The 17,550-nt window shown below is 47.0% G+C and overlaps 1 protein-coding gene across 9 annotated transcripts in view; it reads right to left on the bottom strand.

Annotated features, from left to right (window-relative positions):
• Positions 1-17,550, bottom strand: part of BICRA (BRD4 interacting chromatin remodeling complex associated protein) — a 109,529-nt gene that overhangs the window by 61,582 nt on the left and 30,397 nt on the right. For 2 of the 9 annotated variants that reach the window (XM_083515710.1, XM_083515713.1), the window contains exon 1: positions 3,871-4,007. The exons of the other annotated variants lie outside the window; for them this stretch is intronic. The gene's annotated coding sequence lies outside the window, so the exon portion shown is untranslated. Of the gene's footprint in view, positions 1-3,870; positions 4,008-17,550 lie in introns of those variants that run through there. 9 annotated transcript variants of the gene reach the window in all.

Below are 17,550 nucleotides of genomic sequence, written 5' to 3'. Positions count from 1 at the left end.
TTTTATTTTAAAATATTCTGATGGCTAAGAAACCATAATGAGGCACCACAATCCTGGGACTACTTGTGAGTAAGTGGTTTCAGGAGAGCAGCCAAACTCTTGAAGAGGAAAAAAAGATCCGAGCCAAGAATGGGGCTCTTATTTTCCAAATGATGGTTTGCTAAATTTGGAAGGAATTAGATTTTTTTTTTTAAAAAAAAGACAAAAATATGTTTATTGTAGTGTAGCCCAGATTCTAAGAAAGAAAAATGTTCCTATGCCCTTACTTTCTTTCTGCATCAAATGTTATTTCTCGTTTTTATTTATCAGAACAGAGGAGAACATATTTTTGGCAACAGGAATGTTTAAATGTTTCGGTAACAGCTGTGCAAATGCATACTGAATTGACTGTAATAATATTAGGAGCCGAGCTACAGTTTCTTTTGCAGCTTCTCATTCTGTTCAAAGCAGGGAGAAGCTTACTGCCAACAGTAGTTCCAACTCGATTTATTATGCGATAACACTTGATGTTAAGTCTATTTTTAGAACTCATATGCGCGTGCGCCACACACTTGTGAAACCAGGAAGAGGCAACAAAGCAAGGAAAAAAGGGAAAAAAACCTTCCAGTGACACAATCTGCAGTGGAGGTGATACTGAAGCCTCCATCTGCAACACAGTGACAAAACAAACAAACAAGTCCTCCCAGATGTTTGAAACTCTCTTGCTTACTACACTTTCACTGCTAAACAATAGCAATAGCTAAACCGTGGCACAGAGAATGGTCTGAGGGACATGATGCAGCTTTACTGTAAGCTCCCTGGAAGAGAGACGACATTATCATCATCATCATCATCATCATTATTAGCATGTATGCCATGCCTTTCTAACACATTTTGAAGATTCTGAACTTAAGAGTAAGTAAAAGTGATAAGTGAAGCAGCATTATCAACAATGGAACGTGGGTGGTGCTGTGGTCTAAACCACAGAGCCTAGGGCTTGCCGATCAGAAGGTCGGCAGTTCGAATCCCCGCAACAGGGTGAGCTCCCGTTGCTCGGTCCCTGCTCCTGCCAACCTAGCAATTCAAAAGCACATCAAAGCATAAGTAGATAAATAGGTACCGCTCCAGCGGGAAGGTAAACGGCATATCTGTGCTCTGCTCTAGTTTGCCAGAAGCAGCTTAGTCATGCTGGCCACATGACCTGGAAGCAGTCTGCAGACAAATGCCAGCTCCCTCAGCCTATAGAGTGAGATGAATGCGCAACTCCAGAGTCGTCTGCAACTGGACCTAACGGTCAGGGGTACCTTTACCTTTACCTATTATCAACAACATGGAAAGTCAGGAGAAGCCCCAAGGCTCTGGCCAGGGCCATAGGAGCCAATTATTAGGGGCCGAGGTCCCTTTGGCTCCCCTAATAAAATATTTGAGGGGACTGACCCTCCCCCAGTTTATGGGCATTACCATTCAAATGGTGCGCAAGCACCACGTCTTGTGATCAATTATGCGGGGCAGGGCTTACCTGCCCCCTCAATATCTTATTCAAGTTGGCACCTCTGGCTAGGGCCATCTCCCAGGTGCTTATTTTACATCATACTTTCTCATAGCAGCCTAGAGCAACAGAGGAAACCGGTTTGTATGAAGCCAAATGATTTGTCCAGGTAGCCAAGTATTGCCTGCTCCTGACTAACAGTGAATCTCCTGTTTCCCTGGCAAATGTCTTCCCCATCATCTGCTACCTGATCCTTTCAAGTGGAGATACCAAGGACTAAACATAGGGCTTTCTGCATGAAAAACATGTGCTACTACTGAGCTATGGTCCTTCGCAAAAGAGAGCGAGCAGAATGTACAACCTGCACCTGTGGGGCCTAGTGGCTGCCATGCCCCGTTAAAGTGTGTTGGCAAATTTCACTTCAGAATTAACTTTTCCATACGTCTTGGGAAAGCATGCAAGTCACTTTTTGTTCTTCCTTATTTTGAATAATAGAGGAAGTTAATCCTTTGAGTATTCCATATCAACATAATTAGAGGTTGCAATTAAAGTACATCGTCTTACGGGGGCGGGGGAATTCTGTGCTAACATACAGTCTATTGGATACTTAGGCATGTAAGAATACTTCTCAGGCATGGCTTTTCATGCAGATAGTAAGCCCAAGAGGGTCATCTCTTGAAAGCTAACAGCTTGTTAGGTAGGTAAATGTCACCTAGGATTGCCAACAGGAGGCAGTGTAATTAGCATAGAACTGCGAGGCAACTTTGGAAGCCAGGAGGAAAACGTATTTTGTGACTGAGGCTGAAATCTACAGAATTTGCAGCCTGGCATACTTGAGAAGGCTTAGCCCCACTGGCTCCAAATGGGGAAAAGCTGGCTTATGTTTATGGCTCCTGGATAGCAGAAAATCAGATCAAGAGCAGTGTGTGTAACAGGAATGCAGAACTTCCTGCAGGTATTAACCCTTCAGTATCCTTACTAGGAGCTTACTATGTCAACCCAAAGGATGTATTACTTTATCCAACTTGCAGACTTTTGGTGTGGTGAAGACACTTCGTGCCTCCAATCTGGCCCTATAGCTTTGCTATTCCTGGCGGCACTGTTGCCCCTCCCCTCAACACACTTCTCAGAAGAATATATGTGAGCCAGCCTTACCAACACCCAAACTGAGACATTCAATTCACCACTCTTTTCTACGGCCCTCTCTGCACTTCCCTCCAAGACCTTGTATGAGTTTCAACAAGTACCCAGAAGAATTATACAGCTAGATCCACCCCCTAAATACTGTATGTTTTTGAATTCTATTTCTGAAAACACCAGTCTCACGTATAACATGATAGGCAATATCTGAAATGGAGGACAGTTTCAAAACCAGCTTGTGATGTGGCGTGTGGATTTGCAGTTGAAAGGTGGGAAGGGCAGGGGAAAGACAAAAATCCCACTGCAGTCACAGCTGTCTTAAGCATATACAATGCCGGGGTGCAAAGATCCGCTTGGCAGCCCCCCCCCCAAGGTTGCCCAGTCCCAGGCGCACAGGAGGGCAGAGCCGGCCGGCCGCCTCAGCATCTCACTGGCTCTGTTGCCCCCGAACGTGTGGTGCAGAGGTGTCCGCAGCAGAAGAGCCTGTCGCGGCGCTCCAACCGACGGGTGGGCTCTTCCCCAGACTCAACTCTCAGGCCCCGGACTCTTGGCCTGGCACCCCTGAGAGCCTGGCGCCCGGGTGCCCCACACCCCTAGCACCTATGGGTAAGACGGCCCTGGCAGGCGTATACCCACACCTAACCTACACCCCTTCTGTTGTGCCGAAAGCAGTTCTTTGGAACTTGGTCAATGTGGGCTGTAGCCAATGCAGTAATAAGTTAAAGTCACTTAGCAGTATACTTGTTCTGCTGGTATATCTGAAGGAGCGTCTCCTCCCCCATCGTTCTGCCCGGACACTGAGGTCCAGCTCCGAGGACCTTCTGGCGGTTCCCTCACTGCGAGAGGCCAAGTTACAGGGAGCCAGGCAGAGGGCCTTCTCGGTAGTGGCGCCCGCCATGTGGAATGCCCTCCCATCAGATGTCAAAGCGATAAACAACTACCTGACATTCAGAAGACATCTGAAGGCAGCCCTGTTCAGGGAAGTTTTTAATATGTGACATTTTAGTGTATTTTTCATCTTTGATGGAAGCTGCCCAGAGTGGCTGGGGAAACCCAGCCAGATGGGCGGGGTACAAATAATAAATTATTATTATTATTATTATTACTATTAAATGTTTTGTACAAGCAAACACTGTTACGCAAGAGAATGCATAAGCAGGTTGCTGGCAATTCTGTTCTGCGAGAGACTACACAACCTGTTGCATGAGTTCCCACTAGTGCTACTGTCATACCCGATTCTTCTGTTATACATTAAAACTCACCTGTCAGCTAGCACAAGAGATACAACCCTGCGTCCTGAATGTTGTTGCTGCTCTCCCATTCAAACTTCACTGAAAACCTCAATGTCATGTTTCCACATGAATCTCTTGGTTGTGGCCTGACCTTTCTTTCCTCCACAGAGCAACCAAACTACTGCCTTTGCTTGGCTTCCTTTTCTTTTTAAACAGAATCACCTAGTAGTCCAATGCTGTGGAATACTACCCCTCTAATGGTTATCCAGGGGTAAAGCTGATCTTGGTCTTATACACGAGCACATAATGGGCATTTGTACACATCACAAAGTTGCCCTTTCTGAATCTGCCCAACATGGAAACAGAAGCAGCTGGTTATCCTTCAAGGAAAATCAACAGACACTGGGGAAGGTGACAACAGGAAAGGAGAAAATAAAAGAAGCGCCCTGCTGGATCAGACCAAAAAGTATGCCTAGTCTGGCAGCCTGTTTCCTCAGAGAGGCTACCTGTACCTTCTGGAAAACCTACAAGCAAGAAAAGGTGACTGTTCTGTTGCGCCTTTTAGAAGTGGTAAGCCAGGAGGTGCCACAACATAGCCATTAACAGACTATGAGTTTGCCTAATCCCCCTTTAAAGCCATCTTATTGGCACCATCCTATTGGTTGACACCAAATTCTGTACACGGTTGAGAGTTGTGGTTTTACCACTTCAGTTGTGGATCCTATGGTGGTGGCAGCCATCCTCCAAATGATCACTTTGACCAACCAATACTTGCAAGTGTGAGGCTTTGTGTGAGACCGAGACAGAGGTGACAGAAGCAACCCAAAGTCTTCATGGATTATGTCTGAAGTAGTACAACTATTGGCCCAAGGTACATCACAGAGCACAGCATAGGGTTAAAAGATCTCAAATGATCTCCTCAAATGGATGATATTCTTATAAATAATGCGGGGCTAGACAGACCTTTCTCTGATCTATTTCTTGTGTTCCTAAGCTAGGAACAATGGACATATATTAGTTATGCCTCAGAGATTCAATGTATGTACACGTTGTAATTTTTAAAACACACTGGTCTACCACAGGAATTTCTCTCTCTCTTGCTTTTTTTTTTTTTTAAGTACACCATGTAAGCTTCAAAGCCCAAACCTTTTCTAGACCCTCAAGCTACCCAACCTTTCAAGGCCTAAGTGACAAAGCCAAAAGACTAGTCAAGAAAAAGTTGGGGAGGACTTGCTCCCCTCTTTACCAGGTGCAGCTATAAAAAGTAGTTTCCCTTAAGCATCCTTTAGCTCCCACCCCACAGGGACAGCAAGGTAAGGTAAAGGACCCCTGGATGCTCAAGTCCAGTCAAAGGTGACCAGGGGGTGTGGTGCTCATCTAGCTTCAGGCCAAGGGAGCCGGCGTTTGTCCACAGGCAGCTTTTCTGGGTCATGTGACTAGCATGACTAAACCGCTTCTGGCACAACGGAACACAGTGACGGAAGTCAGAGCACACGGAAACGCCGTTTACCTTTCTGCAGCAGCGATACCTATTTATCTACTTGCACTGGCGTGCTTTCAAACTGCCAAGTTGGCAGGAGCTGGGACAGAGCAATGGGAGCTCACTCCATCGCGGGGATTCAAACTGCTGACCTTCCAATCCGCAAGCCCAAGAGGCTCAGTGGTTTAGACCAACGCACTACCCACGTCCCTGCAAGGGCAGTAGACAGCAACAAAAGTGCTGCTGCTGGTGTTGCTGTATTGATGGTCAGCGTCATTTTTTTTTGCTTTTTACTTTTTCTAATGTGCCTTGACTTTCTCTGCAAAATGGAAAATAATAAAGCAAACAAATGTAACTCAACATGGGGAACCTATCAGCTCCAGCAATCTGTTCCAGCCAGTGGGGCCAGTGGTTGAGGATGATGGGAGTTGATCCAATAATATCTGGAGGGCTAAAGGTTTCCCAGCCCTGATCTAACGTTTACTTGATGGGTAAAAAGGTAAAGGCAAAGGACCCCTGACAGTTAAGTCCAGTCGCAGATGCGCTCATCTTGCTTTACAGGCTGAGGAAGCCAGCGTTTGTCCGCAGACAGTTTTTCTGGGTCATGTGGCCAGCAGGACTAAGCCGCTTCTGGCACAATGGAACACCGAAACCAGAGCAGTGCACGGGAGCGCTGTTTACCTTCCCGCCGGAGTGGTACCTATTTATGTAATTGCACTTGCGTGTTTTCAAACTGCTAGGATGGCAGGAGCTGGGAACGAGCAACGGGAGCTTACCCCGTCATGGGGATTCGAACCACCGACCTTCTGATTGGCAAGCCCAAGAGGCTCCAGTAGTTTATTTTAGATGCAATTTTTCTATTACTATGTTAGTAAGATAGCATTATGCAATTAACAGAACAGAATGCTTCTGATTTGGGTTACGAACTTGCTATTGCTGCTTTTACTAGCAGCTTGGCATGTAGAAATGCAGCCAGCAATGCTTTTCCCACTTGAAACCTCTCTGTTTACCTGCCACATTTTTCGTGTTAGGCTGCTCCTAAAGAAGCCTTGAATTGAAGCACTAGCCTGGAAGTCACTGGTGACCAGGAACTACATGCAGGGGAGCACATGAAATTCCACAGAGGCAACTGGGGAGAGATGAAGGAAGGACATCCCTCCTCTCCATCCCTCCTCTGCCAACCCCCAGGAAGCTAGTAAACATAAAATAAAATTACACAGTAGTAATTCATATTTGAAAGGGACGCGGGTGGCGCTGTGGGTAAAAAGCCTCAACGCCTAGGACTTGCCGATCGCATAGTCGGCGGTTTGAATCCCTGTGGCGGGGTACACTCCTGTCGTTCGGTCCCAGCGCCTGCCAACCTAGCAGTTCGAAAGCACCCCCGGGTGCAAGTAGATAAATAGGGACCACTTACCAGCGGGAAGGTAAACGGCGTTCCGTGTGCTGCGCTGGCTCGCCAGATGCAGCTTGTCACGCTGGCCACATGACCCGGAAATGTCTGCGGACAGCGCTGGCTCCCGGCCTATAGAGTGAGATGAGCGCACAACCCTAGAGTCTGGCAAGACTGGCCCGTACGGGCAGGGGTACCTTTACCTTTACCTTTAATTTATATTTACAAGGTTGTGTTAAAAGGCAAAGGAGCAGGACTAAGGCTGAAGTAGTAGCACTAGTATGATGAAGATGGGGTAGGAATTAGAAGGAATGGATATATAGCAAGTTACACAACTGAAGACCTCAGGCTATGTGAGAAACTCACATTTGCAGCATGGCAGCAAAAATATGAAAACAAAAGTTGCACCTCAGTTGCCAGACTAAATTACTGTGTAATTTGAGAGCTACTGCACCATCTGATTTATAAAAGAGATCCCCCGCCTCACTCCTCCCCCAAAAGGCTTGCTATTTACATCATGGTGAAAGCAGAATTGCTTTTATGTTTGGAAATTACTGTCTCTCTCTGTTTCTGATGTAATGAAGAAACCAATCTTAGTTGATGAAGTATCCCAGTCTAAGTACTTAAAGAGAAATAAAAGTTTCTTAACTGGGTTATACAGCAGTTCATTTGCAGGGGTTATGAAAGGCTTGCCTAGAATATTTCATTTATGTTAAGTCGGTTCAAGGAACTGTGCTGTGTTGTGGTAAATATAACTTGTATTCTATGAAGCTGGTGGAAGTGATGCTGATTCCCCACTTTTCTCTTTCTGCAAGTGTTCACGTTTTTCTTTCTTTCTTTTTTGCTGCTGTGCCATTGCTTTTCAGAAAGTAATAATAAAAAACTCACCAGATACTGCATACATCTGTTATTTTATTAAGTCAAGCTAGGGAGCCCATTTAAAGCTCCACAATTTAACAATAGGAGCATATGCTATTTCCTTGATAACTAGATTCATGCACTACAAAACTAGCTGATCTCCAAACACAGGGTTTCTTGGAGCCAAGTAGGCAAAAGAAAGTTTTAAAAATATCAGCACACACAGCGGTAGATGTGGGTGTCAATCTTAAGAGGGGTTCCCTGAAAAGAATGAAACCTTAGCAATGTATTCCCCCACTCACTCCACCACCAGGTCAACTTGGCTTATATTTGTTGATTTGGCACAGCACAACAATGAGTACAAAAGCAACTGCATTTGTCTGGAGATTTCATTAATGGTATTTATATCAGTATTTATATCAGTGTTTCTACTCAGACTCCACATGCTTCATGTACATGTCACAGGAAGGAGTATACAGATGAGGATTTCAAATGCTAACCAATAATTCCCTGTACGCATTGTACACGTTTAGCAATGGAAATGCCTGTTCTAATTATCATCTTATAGAGGTTGGATAGCCATCTGTCATGGATGTTTTAGCTGAGATTCCTGCATTGCAGAAGGTTGGACTAGATGACCCTTGGGGTCCCTTCCACCTCTATGATTATATGAAAAGAGAAAAGGAAATATTCCAAGAAAGGGGAGGAGATAAAAAGACAGTCAACAAACAGTGGAACACCACAGAAAAAATATATAGTATAAAGCCCATTTGTGATGACAAATTTTTCATAGTATCTGATTTCCTCGGCCCTTTTATAAAATTCAGTTGAAAAGTTGCATATTGTTATTGGTTTCTCAACTTAACACATTGCACAGTAATAAAGCAAGGGAATTCTAATGGCAACAAACCTGCTTGATTTGCCAATAAAAATCAGGATACTGACAACTATAAAACCCATCAATCTGAACTGTTTTAACCATGGACAATTCCCAAGGTATTCAAAAGCATGAACAAGTTTCATTTGCCCGGAACACAATGTCTAGTACGGCTCTCCTTTTTAAAAGATTATATATATGGGCCTCGCTCTGGCACCTTTATGATCCTTCAAGACTTTCCTACCATATTTAATGTGAAACATGACAGTCAACAAACCAACAACAACAAAGGATTTCACTTTATGATTCCCCCTAAAAGTTAATGCCTTGTGCAGTAGTATTTTTAAACGGCAGAACTAACAGCAGTGCTTGACGAAAGTTATTCTACTTTGTAAATTAAAGAGATGGACTGGAGAACTTAGTATTAGTTCATGCAAGACATTGTCTTCCAAAAATATTTTAGAGCAGATGAGACATGTAAGTACAAGGTGATAAATAAACCCTTTCCTCATTTGCAGATAGCCCCCTGAAGCCTATTGCCCTAGGAGACTTTCTGGAAACTCAAAAGAACAATGTTAAGCAATATGGTCTATTATTGCCCTGTTCACCATTCTTTAAACATCTGGATTCTTGCACTAGCCATTACAAGAGAAAACATATATATACAATTACAGAATTCCACTATAGGGTTGTGAATGGTTCTAAACCAAGTCAGAGGGAGCAAGCTGGAGAATCAATGTGGGTGGGACTCCAGAGATACTGGGAACATTTTATTAAAGCATGCTCAGGGTGGGTAACAACCTAAAATCTGGTAAGAACATATAAAATAAAATCACTTAAAACCTACAGTGCCTGAATGTTCTTATCCTCTTCTAAAGACTGGGACAAATAAAAATGTCTTTGAATAGCACCTGAAGATGGAAGGGATTGCCTAATCTCCCCAGGAAGGGAGTTCCAGAGGGACCACCTGGCCATCTGGAGTAGTAGCACTGCAAGAAGAGCTTTTACCTCTGATTGTAAACTGTGTTTTGGGAGACAAGGAGGAAGGTCCTCTTTTAGGCACTTGGGTCTCAAATCATTTTAGGGCTTTGTATACTACTAGTGGGTGGCGCTGTGGTCTAAACCAGTGTTTCCCAACCTTTTTTGGGCAAAGGCACACTTGTTTCATGAAAAAAAGTCTCGAGGCACACCACCATGCCAGATGGGGAAAGGTCACTTTTTACTTATGTAAAAAAAAATAAAAAAATAGTAACAGCATAGAAGGTAATGGTTAGGCTAGCATCCCTCTTCCAAATATGCTAGGTTTTTATTTGCAGGGACTGTTCTACATGGGAAAGCATTCAGCACTGTCATTCTCCCATCTGCCATCTGAATTGGTACTATTCTGGGTCAACTTACTCTGCTGCATGTGTAGATGAAAATGGCACCAAGTGTGGGGGAGGGGGCAGAACAGGTTTCAGATACAGGATATTAAGCATACACGTACTTCAGATTGAACTGGTTGCTTGCTTTGCAAGTTTTCATTTCCCAAATGACTGCCTTGGCAAGCGCAATACCTGCCAGGCTCAACGCCGCTCTCGCGCTGCCGCTTCCCGCGCTCTCAAGGACCCGGGAGGAGGAAGGCGTGAAGGGAATCCCAAAGGCGCGAAAACCTCGCGCATGCGCAGGCCTTCCGCCTGCGACAGCCCAGTAGGCCGGCCGAAGCGAGCGGCGATGGGATGTGGGAGGGAGCTCGCTCGCCGCCCCGCGTGTGCCTATGTGGGGCACGTTACAGCCCCGTGACGTCAGCGCCACGCAGGCAGCCAGGCAGGCAGACGGCGAGAGCCCCGCGCTGGGCGGCCTCTCCTCGCCGCCGCCGCCTCTCGCCGCCCGACTCGTCCGCCTCCCTCCCACGGCACACCAGGCAACGTCTAGCACCGGTTGGGAAACACTGGTTTATCTCTTTGATGTCTGATGGGAGGGCATTCCACAGGGCGGGCGCCACTACCGAGAAGGCCCTCTGCCTGGTTCCCTGTAACCTCACTTTTCACAGTGAGGGAATTGCCAGAAGGCCCTTGGCACTGGATCTCAGTGTCTGGGCTGAACGATGGTGGCGGAGACGCTACTTCAGGTATACTGGACCGAAACCGCTTAGGGCTTTAAAGCACCAACACTTTGAATTGTGCTCGGAAAGGTACTGGGAGCCAATGTAGGTCTTTCAAGACTGTCGTTACGTGGTCTCGGCGGCAGGTAGCAGCGCTCACAGCTTACGGACTGCACCGTGTAACAGGTGTCTGGCCCTGCAGCCTAAGGCGGACAAGCCACTGAAACAGGCATTCAGAATCCATTCATTTCATAAAACCTGCAGGGCTCAATCTCTGTGTTTGTGTATGTGTGTGTTTCTGTTTTGCCCAAGGGTCTGGGGGTGGGAGAGAGCTCTTTAGCATGATGCTTTTAAAACAATTAAATTATCAACAAACAAACCTGATGATACGAATAGCAACGTCAGGTGCTACGGGGGGGAGAGAAGGGGGCCTACTCGGAAGTAAATACTGCGTCCAGGCGCAATTAGCGCTGATTTAAGGTGGGAGAAATAAGAGCATGCTGCCTGCGTCGGATACACACTCGCAGCCTCCCCTTACACAAGGGTAGCAGCTCAGGGAGCAGGTGGAGAGGGGATTAGACGCACACCCTCCGCGCTACACGGCGGAAGGGGGAGGGAGGAGGACAAGGCCATTCTCCATGTACAAAGCGGGAGGGGGAGCAGAAATGCGCGCCTCTCTCCCAGCCCCACATTCAACAAGAAGAGTCCCTCGCAGAAAGGAAGGGGGAGACGCCCGCCACCACCCCACCACCGCCACCCTCCCATTCATAGCCACACACTCGGCGGCGTCAGGCTGCGACGCTGGGTCCCCGGGGACTGAGGCGCGTAGCAACCCCAACACCCAGAAGCCCGCGACTAGGCCTCCGCCCTGAGAGGCCGGCACCAGCCGAGCGAGTCCCGCACGAGCACCAAGGCGCCGCTGGGGCCGCCGCCGCCAGGGTCCCATCCCCCCACCCAGCCAGGCGCACGGCAGCGGCAATGCGGCTCCTAGGCTGCGCTCTCACCCAGCGGCGGGCAGGGCCTAGTCGGGTCCCCCGGGAAGGGGGGACTTCGAGGGCCGCGCGCGCACACAAAAGTTGGGAGAAGTTAAAAGCCCGTCGCTAGCGGCCGCGGAGGAGGGAGAAAGAGAGAGGAGGCGACACCGCCGTCCCGTCACTCCACCCACCCACCCCAAATCTCGATTCCTTCCGAGGCGATTGTCAGGCAGGTGCTCCGCGCAACTCACTCTCTTCCCTCAGTTGGAGCAATCGTTTTTCTCCACAGAAAAAACGATTGGGGTCTTGCCACACAGTTCTCCCCCCGCTCCGAAGAAGAAGCCACACAGCATTCTTGCCTGGAGAAAAGGAGAGACGGTCCCTCTCCCGTCTCTTCCCCCCCCCGCCACCCCCATTGTCAGCCACGCAGCTGCCACCCCTTCAGTCCTTTCTATCGAGGAACGACCTTCCTCCATCCCTCGCTTTTTTCCCTCTCTTTCCTTTTTTTAAAAAAATATTTTCTCTTCCCCTTCTTTTTTCCCACCCTTTCTTTTTTCTCTCCCCCCCCCCTCCCCGCCCTCCTGCCTTGCTGGGTTAAAGGATTTGAGCAATGGGTCTGGAGGTGGAGCTCGTCGGAGGATTAGCCCGACTCGCCTGCCTCCCTCCCACGGCACACCAGGCGACGTCCGGCGGCACACTACTGTGCCGCGGAACACCGGTTGGGAAACACTGGTCTAAACCACTGAGCCTAGGGCTTGTGGATTGGAAGGTCGGCGGTTTGAATCCCCGCAATGGGATGAGCTCCCGTTGCTCGGTCCCAGCTCCTGCCAACCTAGCAGTTCAAAAACACATCAAATTGCAAGTAGATAAATAGGTACTGCTCCGTCGGGAAGGTAAATGGCATTTCCATGTGCTGCTCTGGTTTCGCCAGAAGCGGCTTAGTCATGCTGGCCACATGACCCAGAAAACTGTCTGCGGACAAATGCCAGCTCCCTTGTCCAGTAAAGTGAGATGAGCACCACAGCCCCAGAGTCGTTTGTGACTGGACGTAACTGTCAGGGGTCCTTTACCTTTTTATACTAGTGCTAGTATACTAGTACCTTGAATTGGGCCTCGAAGCTCAATAGCAGCCCGAGCAATGCTCTCATCTTGGAGTGATATGTTCTCCTCTGGTCACTCTGCTCAAAAGGTAAGCTGCCACATTCTACCCCAGCCATACGGTTTTTAAGAGCAATTTGATGGAGCGCACATTATAATAATCTATAAAGGAGATTGTCAGGCAATGCATATGAGGAAATAAAATTGTGAATTCCGAACAATGAGCTTTTGAAACAAATGAAAATTCAACAATTTACCAATAACTCATTCCTGCAACAGCTGATGTTCAGACAAAAATATTACAGCCAATAACCAACTCAGACTGCACTCCTTAGCCCAGGGGTCTGCAACCTTTAATACAAAAAGAGCCACTTGGACCCATTTCCGAAGGAAAAAAAAACTGGGAGCCGCAAAACCATTGCGACATTTAAAACAAATATATCTCCAGAGCCGCGATCTGACAGCGGGTGGGAAGGTGACGTCGGGACGGTGCGTGACTAATGCACGCACCGCCCCCATGCGACGTCACAGCCAGTACAGCGCCCGCCACAGTGGTGAGTGTCGGGGCGCACAATGCGCCTCCTCCCCTCGCTAGTATCCGCCCCAGAGCCGCGGCAAAGGTGTAAAAGAGCCACATGCGGCTCCGGAGCCGCGGGTTGCAGACCCCTGCCTTAGCCTTCTTACAAAGATGGAAATGCAAGTTAAGCTCCACTAAAATAAGTGAGAACATGTAAACATACTTGCGAGCACACTTTATGTCTCAAAAATCATACAAAACTGACAGCAAAAGAAGAGGCCCCCTCACAGCCTCCAGTTAATTGTATCTGGGAAACTCCAGGTATCTTTGGTTTTGACAATCTGTCTCAACCCTATACAAATTGATTTTTTACTACACGATGCAATTATTTTTAAGTACTAGAAATAACAAGTGTGTCTCTTGGTATGTGTGGTTGCTCTTACAACCCTCTAAACCCTTGAATCTCTTCTAAGAAATAAAGTCTTGGGGCCATATGAGGCTTTCTGCAACATGTGTTAAAATACAGCTTTGCTCAGTGAATAAACAACCAAATTTATATAGTAATGTTAGTACCAGAAACAGCAACTTTACTAGTGGATACTTAAATACCATTCAAAACCGCACACACATACACACCACCAGATGACTCAGTATTATTACAAACTTGCTTCTAGACAGTTTAGCTTCCTAGCCAAACACCTGGATCCCATGTTAATTTGCCAAGGCAAGCCTTTCATGCGGGAACTTTGTAGCAACATGTCAGTCTGCTGTTTTAGACACCAGATCAATTTATCTACAACAGTTGACTGAGGACACCATTCTCTGTTCCTGCAAGGAGACCACACACCCTCGACTGCCCCAGTTGAAGCGGGACATCCTGGAATTACAGAAGCCACCTCGGCTTCTGATTGGAACCCGGGATGTCCTGTTTTGGCTTCCACGAGAGCACTGCCCCAAAAGACACACATCCCAATTTTCCTCCACGGCATGTTGGAGGGTGTGAGATCAGGCCACACAAACAACAACTCCTACAGAAGCTGTGTTGGAAGAGGAACGGCAACGAACAGAACAATTAAGGATTCACAAGTAAAGTTGATATTACAGAATATGGAGCTTGAATTCTAGTACCCTATGGCCCAAGGCTGGGATCTACCTGGTTTTGCATGAACTCAATCCCCCGAGCAATTTTGAGCCACAGAAGGGAACTGGGATGTACAACATAAAACTGGCAAGCAGTATGAAGCCCCTGCATTGACCAGGTGTGCCATAAATTTGAAGGCTCTGGTCTTCTGCCAATGCCTGGTCAACTGCATGCTTGCTGCCCCTTAGATTCCATATTAAGCTTACAGTTCAAGCCTTTTCTCTGCTTCAAAAAACTGAACCTTGGGCTAAAACACACACACACACACACACACACAGAGAGAGAGAGAGAGAGAGAGAGAGAGAAAGAGAGAGAGACGATTCAGCTAAGCCAGGGGTCAGGGCCGGGTCCACTGTCCCTCAGACCTTGTCGGACTATATTTTGGAAAGGAAAAAGAACGAGTTCCTGTGCCCCACAAATAACTCAGAGATGCATTTTAAATAAAAGGACACATTCTACTCATGTAAAAACACGCTGATACCCGAACTGTCCGCGGGCCAGATTGAGAAGGCGATTGGGCCGGATCCGGCCCCCGGGCCTTAGTTTGCCTACCCATGAGCTAAGCCCAAGAACTGAATGCTGAAGCAGCTCACTTGATGGGACAGAGCTGTAACAATGACCTCTTGGCAGCAGTGCTGTTGCCAATACCATGTACTGGCAGGGGCTAGGTCAGGGGTCAGGAGGTTTACTGACCATGGGCCACGTTGCTGATCCCTGGGCTAGGTAGTGACAAGGCCAGGGCTGGGCTGACAAACGGATGGAGTCAATCCAGTGATCCACCCAGTGCAGCCACCCAGCCCCACCTCGCCCCTCCCAGTATGCAGTAGCAATGCTGCAACTGGGAGGATATTGTAGCATCCATCCCACCAGGTGAGCTATTACAGCATTTTATCCCTGGGCTTGAGGTCCCTCACCTCCTTTGTAGCACACTCCTTCTCACAGAAGGGAATGACGGTAGCAATATGGGAGAAAGCAAAAGAGGGGCAAGCCACTCGACTGCAGCCTTCAAAGCACCTCTGTCCAGCCCTCGTGACTGTTCTCTGGGCCCCACTGCTCCCCAGCCCTGCTCCATTCATTATTCAAACACTTCTGCCTGCATGGAATGTGTCCCTGAGCTGCAAAAACACCATTTGCTTGCCTGGATGGGGAGCTGTGTATATGTGTAGTAACTTCTGACTCTTGTGCAGCTGAAATGTAGCCTATAGTGCCATGTTTTTGCCCCAGGCCATGCCTATTTTTAGCCCCTGGCCCAGTCCACCACTGGCATGTGGCCTCCAGAAAGTGGGCTGAAAGACGTTCTTTACCCTTGTACTTTACACCTTAAAAAGGTAAAGGGACCCCTGACCATTGGGTCCAGTTGTGACAGACTCTGAGGTTGCGGCGCTCATCTCACTTTATGGGCCGAGGGAGCAGGCATACAGCTTCCGGGTCATGTGGCCAGCAGGACTAAGCCGCTTCTGGAAAACCAGAGCAGCGCACGGAAATGCCGTTTACCTTCCCGCCGGAGGGTACTTATTTATCTACTTGCACTTTGACATGCTTTCAAACTGCTAGGTTGGCAGGAGCAGGGACCAAACAACGGGAGCTCACTCCATCGCGGGGATTTGAACCGCTGACCTTCCGATCGGCAAGTCCTAGGCTCTGTAGTTTAACCCACAGTGCCACCCGCGTCCCACTTTGCTCCTTAAGTGGAGGTAAAACCTGCCCTCCCATTGTAATGCCCAGTTTTCCTCAGTTCACAAACCATTACAATGATGGGCTTTTTGCTAATGAAAAGGGGTTATGATTTCAGGAATATGAACCATTATTTCTGTTCTTCTCAAACCTGAGCTTGTCTGAACCTTCCAGAATCATCTTCTAACTTGAAAGAAATGGCTTGTTTGAAATTAGCCCAGTGCCAGGCACGTTTTGCAACTGGCGCAGGCCCAATTGTAACCATGTGGATTTCTCTGGATGCCAGGTTGGCGACTGGGGGAGGCAAAATATCACTTAGAGAAGGATCTAAAACCCTGAAGCTTGAATTTGTTTTATTCTGGGTGTTTTAATGTGTTGCAAACCACTTTGAGATTTGTTCTTTAAAATATGAAGTGGTATAGAAATGAAAATAATAATAGTAAGTCCACCAGGAAACAAAAACAAGCAAACAAAAACGGCGCCTAGACATTCCGTTGTGGCGACTGTAACTCAGGTTTAAGGTGCCATTTGGCAATTAGATTATATATTTGAGTTTCTGGCACTGCTAGAGAGTGCTTGATTCTGTCTGTTGATATTAGCCATAATTCTATCACCAGACTCTTGAGACTGCAGTAAACAAAAGCATCTGGGGAAAATAATCCAAACCACAATGCTGAAAACTATTCTCTCTCTTTTTTGTTAGCCTCCAGAATTGATGGTCAAATTATCACCGTGACCCCTGGAAAACCTCTATAATAATAGTCAGTGACTGCAGTAGCAACTTCTGCTAAGGTCTGATTTACAGAGAGCTGTGCTGAGACAAGGAGAAACGTTGGTTTACGTGAGAATATTGGGTAGAAATGCAGATCAACAGCAATACTTGTGGTTGGAGTGTGCGTCTGAGGGTATATGCAGGAGAGAAGAGAATTATTTAAAGCTATTTTTAACTATTAAGATTTTTTTAGGAATGGTTTCTGTTTAGACATCTTGCTTTCTTTACCAGTTTTGGCAGTTCTAGTGAACATGGAAGCCCAGTGAGAGCAAAAGCAGGTCTGTGAAGTAGGAGATTACTGCAGAACGCTGGGGAAGGGAAGGCCAGAGTTCTTTACAAAGCTTAGCTTTCTACAAGGCACATGTATAAAGCCACAACAGGCACTTATCACACACATGCGCCTCTGAAAAGAAACAGCCCCCTTCTATCTGAAGAGTCTTCTACGTACCACACAATACGCAGATTCTCTTCAGCAAAAAATAAATAAAGACTGTACGTATGTGAAGAACACCACCACCACCAAGAAAACATACTATAGTACAGATAACTGAAAATCACAGTTCCCTGCAAGAATGCATTTGTGAAGGCTGCAAGAGTTCTACTGGGAATCCAGGAAATCTCCGTTTCAAGGCACGACCAGCAGAGATACTGTGTGTGTGTGTGTGTGTGTGTGTGTGTGTGTTGGGGTGGAAGGATAGCAATGGAGAGGATTTAGGAAAAGGGATTCCTGCAGAAATATGCCTGTGTAGCCATATTTCCAAATAACATCCAAAATGCAGAAAAAGATGCTTAAAAACGAAGAATTAGTACTGCAAAGAAAGACAGAAACATCCAAAAACAAGCCTA

The sequence above is a fragment of the Podarcis liolepis genome (genome assembly GCF_965112155.1).
Source record: "Podarcis liolepis genome assembly, chromosome: 7".
In the NCBI taxonomy this organism is placed as follows: Eukaryota; Metazoa; Chordata; class Lepidosauria; order Squamata; family Lacertidae; genus Podarcis; species Podarcis liolepis.
The sequence above is the reverse complement of the archived record's forward strand: the minus strand, read 5'-3'. Positions and strand labels throughout refer to the sequence as shown.